Here is an 18,470-nt window from a genome sequence, read left to right as displayed (position 1 = left end):
TAAAATAATTTTTCTAGAAAAATTCGTTTTAGGATTGCTCTCAGGGTAGACCTCTCTGAAAAGTTACATTTTAATTTAATGTACGGTAACAAAATTGTATTCTTACAATAAGAATTAAATATGACAAAATAGAGCTATTGGATTTGTTACAGCTTCAGCGAATCTAAAATTTTTAGTTATGCGTTATGGCAGTAAAAATTTGGAAAACATAAGAAAGCAAAAGAAGAATTCTTCGAACAGATTTAGATAACTTCTATTGCGAATGAACAGCGAGTGAATTGAATCCCAGATATTGGCAATTAAAACCCAGTCATTCTTTATAATACAAATATTTACCAAACTGAAATTGTCAAGCTCATATCAGATTAGGCTAAGATACAAGTATTGTTTTAACATGCTTGATTCTCCAGCTATCTGCTGTATATGAATCCTCTATGATTTTAAAAGCTTTGCCTATCACTTTACATAGTTATTTCATAGCCTAAGTTAAGGCAAACAAATCAATTTTTGGTCTTTCCTTCTTTGGTCCCCTGAGTCAGAACAAAAGGTTCTTTTCCAGGGCACCGATTGAATCCGGCATAATCTTCTATCCAGCGATCAAAATTCCCTTTTACCACTTTGCTGAATGTTGCATGGATTTTCACTTTTTTGAGATTTCTTCAAAAATGCTACACCAATTGCAATGTGCACTTATTGTTATTGTACTCATATAGGCCTAAACTTTTTATTTGTAACATTTCTTCTGGAAAATTCAATTAAAGGCCACCGCCATTTTTGGAGAAGGGTACCAACCTGTGCCATATATAAAAGAAAGTACTACGTGCTATAATTACATGTTTTTGAGAAAATTTCACTACCTTAAGTACAATCATACCAAAATGAACTTTTCCAATATTTTTTGTACGTATATGATGTTACACACGTCAACATCTAAGGTTACTGGCCCCTGCAGCTTCTTTCGGTGCACTGCTATTCTTTGAATAACTAAGACAAAGATAGATTGTACACACCGAGTAGCCCAAATTCGGAATTACCATAGCAAAATCAATTGTAAATTGAGTAATTCTCCTCTAATTTTAAACAAAAGAATGAGAATTCTGCTTTAGTGTATTAATATTCAAGCCAGAGGTGGAATGAAAAATAAGGTAGCCTGAATTTTGAGTTACGATTGCAATATTAATGAAAAAAAAGGAATTCCCGCCTAGTTTGACCGGAAATTGTGAGAATTCTGCTTCAATGTATTAATAACTAAATCAAAAGAAGAGTCTACAGACAGGGTAGTCTGAAATAGGAATCACCATTGCCTAATTAATAGAAAAAAATAAAGAATTCTCGTCTAGTTTGACTGGAAAGATTAAAGATTTCTTTCTTCATTCTTTTGCAATCGTTCTCCTACATTTCTTGAAAACTAGAAGAGTATTTCTTAATTTGCCATTTAATTTGCAGACGTAATTTCATTTTCGGCTAACCAGTGTATGTATACATTCTATCTCAGGCTCAATTATTAATGCACTAAAACAGAAATCTCAACCTTTCCAGTTAAACTAGAGCTAGAACTAGGTTTTAGAAAAAGGAAAAACCCCTTTGCTGGGTTCAAAACTTCTAGAAAAGTGATGGTGGCTAGAAACAAACTTTAAATACTGCAGTAATTACAGTTCTAATTAAGAAATCTACAAGTTCTATTAAATTGTGGGTGTTTACCACTGAAGTAAATCTCTATCTCCAACCAAAAAACTCTTTCTCTTCTTACAAAGTTCTAAATTAAGAGATTATTATTTATTATAAAAGTGTTAGCATTCTAATTTAATGAAAATAATGGGTTTGAGACTCTTTTAAGGAAAACAAAATCAAACGAACTCAGTAAATAACTGGTCAACCTTAAGATCGTAGCAATACATATGCATATATTTTACATATATTATATATTATATTTAATTGTAATTGTGGGTGCCACGTGAGTCTCTTGTCAATGTAGGACTGTACATTGACAAGAGACTCACGTGGAACCCACATACTCGACTCAAATGACAAGACGTGAACAGACGCTACAAGCTACTTACTAGACTACTTGACCGCAGATCCAAACTCGACTTGAATCACAAACTGACAATTTACAAGACACTGTTAAGACCCATATGGACATACGGAGCAGAAGTGAGGGGCTCAACTAAACCCTCTAACTCCAAACGCCTGCAGACACTACAGTCTAAAATCTTAAGGAAAATCCTGAATGCTCCATACTACATTTCTAACCTTACCATTCACACTGACCTTCACATCCATTTTGTCACCGATCTAATAAAGTCTCGCTACCGCAACTTTCACAGCCTCCTAGCTCTTGTACAACTCTCCTCTCCTCACCTTCCAGACAATCCTCCTGAGGTGGCCTAGGGACCTACTGATGTGAGTGTAATATCCACTGAGATATAGTTCCATCAATGGGTGGTTGCTCTTACGTGACATCCATGAGAACTTAACCAGTTTCATCAAATTTACTTGATGCAACATTTGTTGCAGTTGTAAATGTACTAATAAAGTGGAAAAAAAAAAAATGTAATTGTTCATATTTAATTGGGTGATTACCCGTCTTATAAATAAATAAATAAAAATGACACACGTAGAACATACACAGATCAAAGTGGTCCCTGAGGAAATGCTCACTTTGTACCTGTACGTAATAACACGATTTTCCTGCAATCATGGGAGTCATTTTCTAGAAACTCGAATTTGCTCCTCTCGGGAGCTTTCGATGTATGGTATTCTACTTACGCACACACTCCTGAAATAAACATTGTTCGCGGTCAACAACGATTGAAATCTGACCAAACTCAATTCCATAAATTTGACAGGTAAAAGAAGAAGTATTAAATAAAAAAGAATCAATTATTTGTGGTATTGGAGGTAATAATAATAAAATTCGTTGAAATCTAGAGGTTATTGCAGGTGGAATTTGAACTTTAGTAAAAACCCATCCGGTTCCCCGTGAAGAGGGGATGGTTTGGGAAGTAGGTGTGTTAGAAGAATATTACATTGGTAGTCTTAATTTCTGCACCGGGACCGACCTCACTTTCTGTCACTTAATACTCCTCTTCTATTCTTAGTAGTTTTATTTTCTAAGTATTCTTTTACAAAGAGGCCGGCTGCTGAGTAATTAAAGGTGCGGGTTTGGGTTGAGCGAATGAGATAGACAATCTAAATGCAAAGTTGTGTGGGTGGATTGAAAGAGCATTTGAATAATTCGATTGGCGGACTGTCTGTGATTTGTGCCGGTGCAATGTACAGCCAAACCAGTCACCCCGACTGGGCGAAGAGTAAATGTTTTTAGAAAGGTTGATAAGTTGTGGCGGAGTAGGAGAGTTGAACAGCTGAAGAACGGCGGAGTGGCTTCTCGTCGGGGAGATAAGTTTAGGACGCGGCGTCCGTGAGGTGCAGCCAGTTCATCGTGCCTCTATGAACCCGCTGCTCACTGCTTGCATTGACTCATGGCAGAGATATTTCTCCTCCAGCGCCCCACTCCTCGCCGGCCTCCTTACTCTATCGGCCACCTTTTGGTAATCACAGCTTCTCACTCACAACACAACTCAGTCTGCTGTCTCTGTCTTCTTTAGCTGATTCATTCATTCAGGACCACCAAACGCCAGACACTCTACTCCTGTTACACGCTTCTGCTTCTTTCTTGCTTCCGCTCGCTCATTTATCCACACCTAAATTAAAACGCCAGAAGGGGCAAATTGGCTTTCTTTGACTGATGAACCATTAAAGAAATCTGTTTCACGTAAAAATTTCAATTTTGTATTTATTAATAATTTAGAAGTAAAAAAAAATGACACACAAATGAGATGTTTCATTTCAGACGGCAAGTGTAGCGCGTGCGAGACGGTAACTTAGTCGAAATCTCCACTCCAAACTAATTAATCACCTCTGGTGATGGACGAAAGTCCGACCTCGGTCAGGAGTGCTACAAACATGTGTACTACCCCAGATAAAATCAAAGATATATATATTTCGGCCATTTAAATGTTGAACTCTCTGAAGATTAAAAAAAAATACAAACAATAATTACATTTTTAGAGAAGTTTTGTTTAAATGAATATTTGTTTTAAAATTAATTTTTGCTCCCACTAACTTATAATAAAGAAGTCCAGCCATTCCAATAGATTTATTATCTTCACTTCATTCTCTTAAGAAATAGTTTACAACTCATTAGTAACGATATAGCCATTACGCAACATTCAGGCGGTCTGCAAAGAAGTATTGTGGTACTGAGTTCGATACCCGGTCTAGGCCCTTGATTTTTATTCCATGAAAATAAAATAAATTTACAGTAAAGTATGTTTGCTAGTCGCCCACCGTCCACGACCCTTAATCAGTAGCTGCTGAACGTAAAGCCCGCCTGCAAAAAAGTATAAGTACTTTCTTCTTTTATTAATTAATTTAGATGTTGTAATTGAAAAAATATCTACATAAGAATAATCGCTACAAAGTTCTAGCTTAACAAGCCGGCAATCTAGTGTGGAACTAACATACATATTCTTGATATGACATCTAAGCTGTTCTAAGCTTGCAATTGCGATGAATACATTAGTGCACGCAGTGAAAAGGACTTAAGGTAATGGTTAGTGCCTTCATAATTATTTACCATTAATTCTAAATGCAATTTAACCAAGAAATTCAAATAATGTTGAAAAGATAAAATTAAGAGCACTGAATTAAGACACTTAATTAATCATTTCTGTTTATGATGGATTTAACTGAGCGCTGTTAACGACAGTGAGACATTCGTTCTGTAATCGTTATAAAAAGTTTTTTTTGAACAATATTATCATCACTTTCTCGTTTATTGTCGTTATCAAAGCTAGCTTTAAAAAGAATGAGATTATTATTATTATTATTTTTTAAAAATGAACTCTATTTTGTAATAAAATTCAGTATGTTAATAACTCTTGCAACAAAACCATGCACACTGTCAACTGCCCTGCCAGCGCTTATCTCTTAGTAAAATCTTAAATAACCGATACATTATTATAGTCCAAGGTACCTCATAACCTTCAATTTATTCCTGTACAAGCTAGGGTACCACCAGAAGGAAGGGTTCTGGCTTCCCTTCTGAACTCCGTTCACACCGTTAATTTATCTACGAACCTTCTCACCTCTGACTCTACTAACCTTTACTATTACCTTCGCTGACGCCACTCCATTCTCTACACACTTACTTAACCTGTACTAGCATGCTCTTTCTTCAGTCTCATCTTCACTCTTGACAAAAGAAGGAGCCGTGGTGTACAGGCCTAAACCGAGATTAGATATTAGGGTAGTCGCTGGATATCCTTATGCTGCCCAGATCGGCATAATAATTCCAGGGTCGTCATTTTTACGGACAGCCAAGCGGTCATGGAGGACATTAAGTTCTAAGTAGTCTCTTCAAAAAAGATGTTACACTTTTTAAAAGTCCTGATGAGAATTGGTAGCTTTAAAAATGTTTTTTTTTTTCGACTGGATCTCTGAGCATTACGGGTTAAACGGACAATGGGCTCAGAAAGGGTCTAGAATAGTTTCGTGAACCTTTTTGCAGCATTGCAAATAAGTCTTGCTAATGAGGCCATCAGAGAATAGTCGCAGGAGGTGAATCTTCGATTCTGTGGCAGTCTAAAAAAAGTTCAACAGTTATTCGCCTAAACTTATTGCCGCTCTACTCCAAGGCCTTTTCACTGGATAAGGCCTTTTCACTGGATAAGGCCTTTTCACTGGATTGAGTAAATCATGCATCACATGGGCCTGCCAGTTCTGTAAGCAAGAAGATGAAATAGTAGAGAAGAAAAATCCACTTTTTTGTATTTTGCCACTCACCAGACTCCTAAGTCTTGATAAACAGACTAAGAAAACTAACCTTACAGAATAAGCGACGATTATATCTTTCACCGATATGGTATTATTGATTGAAACTGTGCGGAATAGCTGAATGATCCACCAAAAACTGAAGATATAAAAGCAGTATTGGGAACAATACTTCTTATTGCGCGGCTCAGCAATTGACAACTATTTCTTCTAACTTTAATTCTAGGCAATCGCTTCTAAAAGTAATTAGCTTGAGAATAAAATTTTTAAGCAAGCTTGATATTAAATTGTGTTTTAGTTAATTAAGAAACAGGTAAGATATGAACATAGCTAAGATATGAATCATATCAGTTAACATAAATCATTCCTTTTATTAAAGTTCTCAGAAATAATCTTTCTTACATTATGATAATCGCGCTTAAAACACTCCTAAAAAATTATTGTGTTGAGTCACCCGTCAAACTATATTCAATATCTCTTTCTACTGCAAACTTGGGAACGACTCTTGTGGAACCCACATATGAAACAACTTGAACTGAACAGACGAGACGGATCAAATTACTACTACATCTGATAGGCAGTCTATCGAAGCCGCCACTGGAACAAAAACGATTGATGTACTACCGCAGTTTATATAGATTGTCAATGCAAATAAAATAAAAAAAGTTGAGTGCTATGTAGTTAAACTACTAAGATTTCATCTTAAAGGTATGCATATGTTAATTCATAATATATTTTTTAAAGAAAACATGAATATTAAAAAGCAAATATTAAAACTTTGATAATTAATTATTATTTTAATCGCCTGATTCGACAATTACATAAATAAATTGTCATAAGATAAGAAATTCGATCAAGATGGAACCGCCCCCCCAAAAAAAAGACACTTCCAATTATATAACTTCTGATTATATTTCTAAAATATTCATTAAAATCTTTACTAACGGATTAGTGCTTGTAACACACCTGAAAACTAGGCGCACCTTCTACTATTTGCTTTCTCTTATTTTAGTAAAGTAATCGCCTATTTTTTCAAGCGGGTCTCAACGTTACCAATTAATTAGGTGTCATGGACAGGAGTGGAAGCTCAAACTTTACTATTAACATTTTTTTTTCTAATAAATAAAAAGTATCTACACGCAGGATTCGAACTGGCGATCCCACGCTAATAAAACCACGAGATTCACAGAAAAAAAAGGACACGTTTTGAGACCTCAAGTTTAAATTGCAGTCTCTAATTCCATGCTTTTCCTGATGCCTTCTTTATCACTTGATCTCACTTGTATGGACCTTCTTGCGGATTTCCACTAAAAATTCATTTTAGCACCCAACAATTTTATTTCCTGAGCACCTGTGGTTTATGTGTCTGATTCGAGAATATTACACTTTAGGCCAAAGTATAATGAATTAATTTGTTGTGGTCTTTTCTTCTTTTTGTTTAGAGCAATGGTTGCAATTTGAGGAGGTTTGACAATTTCGGGTTTATATTTTCACCGAAAAAATTCTGTTTTGAAGTGGTTTATACATATTAGTTGTTTGTATATCTGACTATCTGACTGACTGTACTCTGAATCGCTTAGTCGGCTTAATCTTTCTAAATTCTTCCCGTATTGAGCATAATTAGCAACTCATTTTTTAAAAAAGTTTGTTTTCAGATTAGAGCTCACATTTCTAATTACCTAAAGGTGGTAATAAACGTTTTATTTGGATCAGCAAATTCTAGTACGTCTTTGGTTCTCCGCTGCTTCATTTTTTGTTTATGCAAGTTTTGTTCCTTTCAGAGTTCGAACGCAAGTCACTTAAAAACATTCTTCTAAAGCAGTGTTTCCCAACCTTTTTTGGCTCGCATACCACTTGGGGTACGTTCACAACGGAGCTGCGAGCATAGATGATAGCAGAGATGATAGAAGTGATGCATCAGCGCTTAAAGAAAAACAGTACATTCGAATGTTAGCGTGCACAACGAAGCTGCGACTAGTGACTCATACGCGCTGGTATAAACGAGCATAGATGATAGAATTAAATTTTTCATTTTTCTGCTAGCTGAACTCCAGTATCGGGACTTTAAAATGAGCTTCAAATTTGACTGTTGTTCAAAATACTTCTGTTTTTCAAGACATATAGTGAAAACCGGCATTATTTTTTGTTATTATTTTATTATTTACTTTTAAACAATTTTTTTTTTTTATAAATCGTGCTTACATTAATAAAATATATTTTATATTTATGTGTATTTGTTTTTTCTCAATAAAACCATTACTTACCTAAGAGTAATCAGTTTTTCTTCTATGGTTATAGGATTTCTATGACAATTTTTCCAACTTTTTCTTAATTTTGACCTTATTTTTTCTAAAATACAGTCGAATGTGCGTGGACCCATCCTCACATATTCAAAAAAACGATCCGGATAATTTCAAAGTTCCTTGTATAAATGGTGAAATTCGCCCAAAGAACTTCGTTTTTATTTTTGAGATGTTCATGATATTTTCTAAAGCGTTTTTTCTTTAAAATATACCATTTTGTTGCTTCTTCACTACTCGACATGTTGCATGTATCACAGCTCCGTTGTGCACACTAATCAGCGATTATATTTTACTCTATCAGCTATCATCTCTGCTATCATCTATACTCACAGCTCCGTTGTAAACGTACCCTTGGTAGTTCATCACGCTAATTTCTTCCACTTGGTAAAAATGATTGTATTTTGTGAAATTTGTTATTACGGGAGTCTTATTTTATTATTATTATCTTTATTTATATAAAGATACAATTGTTACAAAAGAGTTCAAGTTCATGTTCACTTCATTAACTTTGTAATGTGTAAGATCTTAGTTTTAACATTTTTTTTAAACAATTAAAAATTATTTTCTCTTCAAAATTATTAATTAATTTACAAAGTTCTTCTTGAGGATTATTATATTTGTGCCCAAATCTTAAATTAATTTCTTTTAAGCATTCAACTACCTGTAAGTACCAATTAAATTTATTGTTGCTTGGATAGAACTTACTCATTACAATCAGTCTCTTTAAGCAGATTTTTACATAGTTATCAATTATCATTTGTGTTTTCGGGATTTGGAAAATACTCCATGAAAGACAATTTTAATCCTGTTAAATGTGCTGTTATATTTTCTCGTATATCTTGAGACAGACTAACCTCATTATTGTACATATTAACTACTTTACTGTATAATATTATTAATTAAAATAATTTTTATGTATCATTGGTAAAAACGTTTCTATGATATTTTGATGCTTTGATTTTTTTAAAAAATTTTATGTCCGCCATTATTGATTATTTTTCGTATACCACTAACCAGCTAACTCGTACGACAGGTTGGGAAACGCTGTTCTAAAGCATTCTTTTTGCCCTCTTTTCTTGTTAAATAAGTAGAATGAAAATTTTAAAAATTCTACTACTTCGGTTGTAAGACTTCTTCTGAATAGAAGTAAAATTAAGTACATCCTCTTTGGAATATAATCAGATGTTTACGCAAAGATGTTTTAATAAAACGCAATGAAAACGTAAAGACCAAGGTGCTATTAAAGAACAATAAAACTTTAATTGAATTTATAATGAATAAAAGTTTTCAAGTCATTTCAGCATGGTTAATTAAGATCCGAAGCTGACTTCCGTGGAGCCCCCTTTAGCTAACTTTCCGGGTATAGTTGAAGAATATAATAAAACATTCCAAGATCATTGCTTACATGATTAATTGTAACAATTAGAAAGCTGAAATTAGAATGCTAGAGAATTATTTGGTCATTTGGTGTCATTCTAATTTAAGATAAGTGGCCTTAATTACTAGTCTCCGAGTAATTTAGAATGTCTTAGATATTCATCTTTCCTCACATCGCTTTACTCCTACTGATTATTGTAATTATTGTTAGGAACTGTTGGTATTTTATTTGCTAGAAAGGTGAATAACGTAACCTTTCAGTAAATCATTGGTTTTTACAGAGTTAATTTAAACACAATTATGTACAGACACAATTAGAAGTTGTCAATTTACGCAAAAATCGTTTGTGACGATCATCTAAACAAGAGACTCCTGGCTGTTATGAATTCAATAAACTTAGATTAGTAGATTCAGTCCCTTTCTGAAGCATTCTTTGATTTCTTATCTTTTTCCTTTTGATTTCTGCATCACAAATTATGATAGAGATGGGCTACATTTTCTTCCTCAATTAATTTTGATTGGGAGAAGTACAAGAGCCATATAATTTATATAAATTTCTTTCGGATCTTAGCAGTATGCAGACGATTTAAAGAATAATATTAAATCTACTGTACAGCGACCTCACATTTTTTCTTAATGTAGACCTTTTAAATAATATGTTAGATTCTCAAAGGACATTTTTTTACCAGAATTGAATACAAGTTTCTAAATGTTTAAATAGAACTAAATAATAAATACAATCACAAAGAAATTATTTAAATAATCATAAATACTATAAGTACAAGCATAAAGACGAAGAATGCACCCTTGAAGGAGGTGCAACTCAGCGAATCACGCAAGGAATATTAATCTTAATAGAAGAATCTCAGGACCGGATTTGCAGCAAGTCCGCTGAACTATGGTGAGTCAAGTGCCAAGGCCGAGGAAATGGCGAATAAATTCTTTTCATATACCATTACTTTGTGACTCACACTGAGGAAATTCTTTACCAAACTCACTCTAGTTTTGTAATGTCAGTACATGTTCGTTTCGTATTTTGTTCACTTCCGTTCTGTAGATTGTAGTAGTCGTAGTAATGTCACCTTTCAGTGTAAATAGTATATTTAGGGGATTCTAAATGTTAAAATTTTGCTAGCCCACCTAAAATGGCTACTTTTCTAGGCATAAATTTTTCAAAAAAGTAGTCTTCGTGCTTGATGCTTTAATTCTACTTTCTTGATAGTTTCTTTTTAGTTAGCCATTTATAAATACGGCCGAAATGAGCACTAAGTAGGCTTCTTGTTAAAATAGTAGAAGGCGGTCATGATACTCAATCAAGCATCTCACAAAAATGTAATTTCAAAATAAAGGGCTGCCAAAATATGTTGCAGACTCAGGATTGGTGTAACGAGAGTTGACTTGAATTGTATAATAGCTTGAACCCATCTTTAACGGATAACGTTACGAAAAATAAGGCTTTAACCACTCTCCTTCACTTTCACGACCAGTTTCATTAATCCGGTAGGACAGTTCTATAAGGGTTGATCGTCAAAAACTGCACGAAAAAGCGTAACGTTGAAAAACACCCAACTTTGACAATTTTTCTCTCTTTTTCTATAAAAGATAAAATTCCCAAATTTTCTTTAAAATAAAGGGAAAACCCTCCTTTGTAACTGTAATTTTTTTGCAACCACCCAGATCTAATAGATTTCGAGAAAAAAGTTGCTGAAAATGAGCAAAAACGGCATTTTCAGAAATTGTTGTTGTTGTTGTTCTTCTTCTTCTTCTTCTTCTTGTTGTTGTTACCTTTTTTTGTAAACAACGTAGCGCCTAAACGCGTGAACCGATTTTCATGAATGAGGTGTCATTCGATTCGGAATTTTATGTAGATATGCCTTTTGGGGGGTCTCGACGCTGTACATCGAATGGGAGTTAGCCCCCTTTATGTAAACCCCCTCCAAAATTATTATTACTAATCTTCTTAACAGAAACTTACAGTTTAAAAAGTTAAGTATAAGGGTTGATTAAACGCCAAAAGTTTGTGTACCTTTTGGCGTTTAATCAACCCTTATTACTTAACATTTTAAACTGTAAGTTTTTGTTTAAGAGATTTTAAATAAAGTTTTGTACCCCTCTCACAGGCAATATGTTTACAATTCGACATCATTGTCTTCCCCCCGGGAAATTTAAATTTTGATTACCATATTTACTGAACAGAGAAGGTTACAAGGAAGTGATGGTTCTAATAATCAGACGAGTAAGTATGCAGCTTTAGCCCCCTGTGGATGGAAAGTATGTATATTTAGTTCGATTTGAGTGGCATTAAGTTATAAGTATGATCCTTGAGACAAAATTTGACTACACTGAATGGCAAATGGCCTCTCTATAATTTTCGGCAGTTCATTCACAGAGTCCACAGAAATATAATGTGAAAGTTGCAGCTTTGTTCGGGAAATGAAGAGCTTTAAGACGATTTAAAAAAAAAATCAGACCCTTTTTAATAAAATTCCTTCAAACTTACAAACAAGGCAAGATGCAATTTGATGCGTTCAAAGTGAAGTTAATTAACTACATAACGGAGTAAGTCGGAGACAGATAGCTAATGAACTTTACTAAACATTTCTCAAGTCAACTCTTTAAATAATAAAGTCCAAAACAAAGTCCTGCTGGTAGAATTCAGTATTATAAAAGTTCTTTTGAATGGAGATGTGCCAATAAAGTTTGAAGATCTCTTTCTCTAATTAATTAATCCAAAGAAACTTAGAAATGGACAATTTACCTTCAAATGGTCACTAACCATTCCAATGATAATGCGCAAATCAGAGGCTTCAAAATAGTAAAAGAATTTTAATGAAATTAACTTCATTCCTTTCACACGACATCTGAATTCACTGTATTACCAATTTACTTTTGACTCCCTCCGAACATTGCATTAATTCCTACAGTCTATTATAAAAATTATAATTATTTATTCAACAACAATGAAAATAATCTTTTAAAATGATGTGATAAAACCAAATGGTTTATAATCTCTTTTTGTATTCTGATAAGTTGAACTCCTGCTTTTCTTAGTTAATTGCAAGAGAGATGTATTAATGATAAAAATTTACATATAATAACATGCTCTCTGTTATAACCTTAAAACCGGCTTGGAAATTAAGTGAATTAGAATTCATATCATAGTTCTTATAAGGCATTTAATAATTTTCTAGATAAAAGTTTATCATAAATTAAGAAAGAATTCAAGATCAAGTAGATCCAGTACTAAGTATTTCTAAGAATGTGATCCTCATTATTTCGACAAAATTGAAAAAGCAAAACCCCAAAACAAAAAATTGCCCAATGATTTATTATCCTTTCTTGTCTACTTAGAAATGAAAATTACATACTTCAACTGAAAATCGAGAACATGAAAAGAAATCCATTTTCCAAATTTTCTCATCTACATATTATTTTATATTAAATTAACAAATTTTACCGATTCGAACGCTTTAGATTTTTAATTGTTCAAACAATTTTTGTACAAGTTACTATAAAGGAGTATAATTATAACTAAAATAGAATGTATCTAGTTCAAGAACTTACTCTGTTTTTATTAAGCCACAGAGTATATCAGAGGTTTCCATGCTGGCGGACGCCCCCCACGAAAAACCGTGATTGTCACGCACTCTCCTGGTCCCTACAGTTTGGAAAACCTATTAAGCAATGGGCGCATTCAACAGACAAGAGCGCTACGGAACTATCCGCTGAATGGCGCACTTTTAGCATCGCTTTCACAACATGTTGTGGGAGCGGTCGCCATCTTATGGAGCGGAAATTTTCTATGCTACTTGGACGGAGCGGTGATCGCTACTAGCAAAGTACGTGTATTTATAAAAACAAGTTTGAAATTTTTCCAATTTTTTTGGTAATTAAACGCAACTTTCCCAAAATTACCAAATAATTATCAAACCTTCTTGTTTGTAACAGATGTACAATTAATTTTTAGCCATTTTGTGTACAGTTGAGAACATTTAAAGCTTTTAAAATTTGAGTTTTCTTAGAAAAATCACTCGGAAAACGACTTATTTCCCGATATTCAGAAAAATACTAGCTTTACTGCCTTGCCAATATTTTTAGTAGAAAGGGGATGAAAAAAGTACATAAAAATGACCTATCGCGTGCTCTTCTTTCTCTTTGATAACAAGTTAAAAAGTTGAAATATGATTAATAAATACCAGATTTTGAAATTGCCTAGCACCTTTTAATTTAATAGACGAGTTGTTTTTTATTTGACCGATTCCTCGCCAATCTTAATTCAAAAAAAGGTTATGTTTAGGTTGTATTAGTAGCAGAGCGTTCAGAGAAATAAAGCGCTCCCTTTGGGAGCGATCTGGTAGCGCTCTTGTCTGCTGAATGCGCCCAATGTATTTTAAGAGATAAGTCTTGAATGGCTGACTGAACCATCAACGCAAAGCCGTAACATGATAATTTCACTGCAGGTACGTTTTTGTGTAGACACGTTGTTAAGAACTATTTTTTCGAAATTTGATCCCAAGAGGTGGAAAACGGTATTGCCCGTTGTTTGAGTAGTTTTTTTTTGTTTTAATTTTCACGTAATTTTGTAAAATTCATATTGTTGACTTGTATTTGGACGTCACATATAATAGTAATTAATATTAAACATTATATTATATAATTATATAACTTATAATACATGACTGCTTTTCATAAATAAAGCACTCTGTTGATTTAAATGAGTTTGTTTTAAATGAATTTATGTACACTTAAGCCTATAGCTATGTGATTCTTTTCGTTTATTGTGATTTTTTTCTTAATTAACTTTTGTTTGTTTACATTACATTTTGCTTTGTTATAATACCTTTTTCTGTTCTACTAATATAGGAGGTCTGTAAATTAAGTAATGAGACAGATTTTTTTAAATTTTTTTATTCAAAAAGAATAACAATTTGATAGAATTAATGATAGAATGGTTCTTAAATTGAGAAATCATGTTATAAATTCTTAAGACTATTTAAGCAAAACACTAAACACATAAAAGGGCACAATACAAAATACAGAACGTATTACAATTTACACTTAGAATAAGACTCCATGTTACCGACGCTATATTCTGGCGGCAATTACTAAAATTTCCCTCTAACATTAAAATTTCCCTTCAACACAATTCTACAGGGTGTTCAGCATAAGACTACGGTAACTTCGGGAGGCGATTCTAGGCATCATTTGCAACAAAAAATTCCATATAAACTATGGCTCGATTCGGCTCCGTTTTATAGATATTTTTAATACTATGTTTTTTCAAGGTACTGCTACTTTTTAGCAAACTGTTGTCAATATTTCTCAAACTATTAAAGCTGCAGCAATTTCAATTAGCTCATTAAAAAGAAGGTTAAATTTGCTTTTAAATAAACTAATTTATATTTCAAAATAATAAAATTAAGTATTTCAAATTGTGGCCCATACATAAGAAATAGCAAGTTTCTAATTTTTTCCAAAAACTTTGACTTCATTTTTCTCAAAAACATTTTGTATGAAAAAACCGTGCACTATTCAGGAAAAACATCTACATACGATCACCTTTCGAACGGTATACAATACATTGGTGTTATGTTAAAAATTGATGCAGAAATCTGTGATTAATAGCAAAAAAGTAGGCCTCAAAACAGCGTCGGCATTATGAAAGGAATTCACCTACCATAGAATATAATTGATCAGAATCATCAAATCCAGTACGATTTTTTGCAAACGTGTAATTAAATAATTAATTAATTTAAGAACTATTTTCAAAAATATAAAATTTACATTATAAATAATAAAATAAAATAAAAAGAAGAAAAATGAATATGATGTTAAATGAGTGTTAGGTACCAATTTCGAAAGAAAGGATTTTCGTTTAACGAGTTTAGATCTGTGTGTTATTCTTTAGTTAATTAAAGAAATATGCCAAATAATGTGAATAAATCATCATTTTGAAACTGCTCAATAAACTTTTGGAATTAAAAGGTGGTGAAGAGCTAATGAATAAGCCGAACACAGGAGATTGTGGAGAACTAATGAATAAGCCAAGAACTTATTACTCGCTCTGATCCCCAAATTAAATAATAGTGGATGGAATACTTCACCGGACCGCCAGTACACCTCCACGATCGTCTTAGCGTCTGAGGAGCCTCAGGAATGTTTTTACTGGCCGAAAAACTCGTTTATTGAAATTCATCAAGAACAAATGGGTGTTGCATCACGATAATGCTCCTTGTCACACATCAATTTCAATAAACGAGTTTTTGGCCAGTAAAAACATTCCTGAGGCTCCTCAGCTTCCTTATTCGCCTGACTTCGAGTCCTTGTGACTTTTTTCTCCTCTTCCCGAAGTTGAAAAATCACCTCAAGGTAACACATTTTGGGACAGTCGAAAACATTCAAACGGCTGTAACCGACCAGCTGAAGGCTATTCCAGTATCGGAGTTCGAGCACTGTATACCATGTTAAACTTAACTCCATTTCGAGGAGTATTTTGTGGATATGATGTACATGTGTTATATATATTTTAAACCTAATCGAATTTGTGAATCGTGAGATTGTGTCGAATTTTGTGTTAGGTGCGTAAAACACAGACAAACCTTTGATAATAGCACTTCGTTTTTGTACTTTATCTCAACTGAAGTTATTATCTCGGATTCTAAGTATTTTAGATAAGGGAAGTAAAGCACTGAATGCCATATCTAAGAGCAGAGAAGGGAAGCAAATCATCATCCAGACGCCAAGTTATTAGAAAATATTTATTAAGCACGTTCTTTCTGCTGCTAATTATTTAGATACAAGTTCAGCTTCATACATCTTAGTTCTAATCACAATAAGATATTCTTTTTTCTTGCTTTTATGATTGTACATAATAGGATTGGAACAAAGAAACTACTATCGCCAATTTATTATTCCTTTGTTATATCCACTGCGTATGTCTGTTCACAATAGTGTAAGAGCTGATTACAAAGGGGCGTTCTGATCACAAGAGACATAGATAAATCTGTACAGACTTTTTAACTACTCGGTCAGTGTTCGCTTTGCTTTATTGGTATGCATTAGATAGAGATTTGTAGTAGTTGCCTACTTCGAATGGTTTTGATATTTTAACTGCGAATAACCACAGCAGGCAATGATTAGAAAGTTGAAGACCACAATGTGCTGATGCTTTCAATGCCCTGGCCAATTTCACATCTCAATTTTTCATTAAGGTATGATTATTGAGAAACAAAGTGAGATTTAGTTGAGTTAAGCTCAATGAGGCCACAATAATAATAATAATAAGCCTTTATTTACATATTTTACTGAAAAATAATAACACAATAAATATCCATCGCTCAGTTTAAATCAGACAAAATAAAACTACACTGATATAAATAATTGTTCATTGATCCATTCTGCTGTAAATATGTAGGCCTTCCCATAGGGGAGTTTTGGTCCTTTGACGGTGACCAGCCGTACCTAAGAATAAGAGTTCCCTGATTTCTCCATCTGCTCACATTTCTTGTTCCAGTAGGCTCTGTCTTCCGCTATCCTCGTCCAGCTGTCACCCTCTTCTTTTTTCATCTCGTCTGACCATCTTTTGCGCTGTCTACCTTTTTTCCTGTTTCCTTCTAATGGTATAAAAACCACTCCGTAACCATCCTTGCCCATCTGTGGGTATCTGTTCTGGCCAAATGTCCAGCCCACTTCCCCTTTAACTTCTTACAGCATCGAGCGGCGTCTCTCACTGAAGTTTTTTCCCTTATAATTTGGCTTCTGATCCTGTCTCTTCAAGATATTCTTACCGCAATCATAGGTCATGAAGTCTTGCGTACAGAGTACATTAAAATGATGTGTTGGTTGCTTTTATTTGATGATAAAACAAATTTATCCTGACTCACCCACAACCATTACATTACTCTACATTCTGTAAAATCTTCAATTATTATTATTTTTGTTCTTTACGTCACAAATAACATTTTTTGCAGTCAGAGGACCTCCCAAAACGTGTATTTCTGGTGGAAAATTAGTATTGAAAACCGTTCGCGAATAGAAAAAAATTGTAACTTTGATCTTAAATATCTCAACAAATTTAAGGATATCAAAACGGGATTAACGTCATTTTTCACAGTTTTTTATGTAGTTTTCATAATCATTGTCAAAACCAGTGGTCCTTAGGAAACTCCAAACCGGTTTTTAGCCGTAACTCCGCCAAAAATGAAGATACAGCATCGGGGGTGGAAAATTTGAAAACTAAACCGAAAAAACATATAGTTTACGCCGTGGGTTTTTTCGAAATTCCGCTTTCCTAAAAAGTTATTAGCGATTGGTGCGTTTTAAATGGATCACCCTGTATAATAAAACGAAACATGTATCAATAAATTCCTTGGTTTGAGGGTTACCGGGAAAGCAGCTGTTACACCAAAACAATCGCACCAATACCAAAAGTTCTAATCTAGAGATTTACTTTTACTCATTTTCGACTTTTGAATGAAGATACACTAGCGGGAATCTATCCCTACCTCAGCATACAACTGCCTCAATACAAAATTCCAAAAAGTTAATCAAGTCATAGACTTGTACACATAATAAATACAATTAGTTTAGAGTAAAGCGTTAGAGGCAACTACGAATAAACTTAAAATAAGTGAAGAATCCATTCAGTAATGTGGTCCTTAAGGTAAAGAGATTTTGAACGTTAAGATACAGTCAAGTCGTTTCAGTTACCTGTAATTTTTCGTTTTGGAGATAGTTTGTAAACAATTGAACAAAATTATACACTCTTAACCTTAAACCCTTCAAAGTACTAGAAGGCGTCAAATGGTCAATCTGTCCAACATCCAGTAAATTCCTGGAGAACTAAAGAAGGCACCATTCAAGAAACTGAGCTGTATGAATTGAATTTGATTTACCAAATAAACAATTTGTGAGTTAAAAGCCATAACTAGCTTTTCCAAAATTTATTAATAAGAT

The sequence above is a fragment of the Rhodnius prolixus genome, unplaced genomic scaffold, assembly GCF_049639745.1.
Source record: "Rhodnius prolixus isolate KJV_2025 unplaced genomic scaffold, Rpr scaffold_1, whole genome shotgun sequence".
Classification (NCBI taxonomy): Eukaryota; Metazoa; Arthropoda; class Insecta; order Hemiptera; family Reduviidae; genus Rhodnius; species Rhodnius prolixus.
This window is presented reverse-complemented; position numbering follows the sequence as displayed.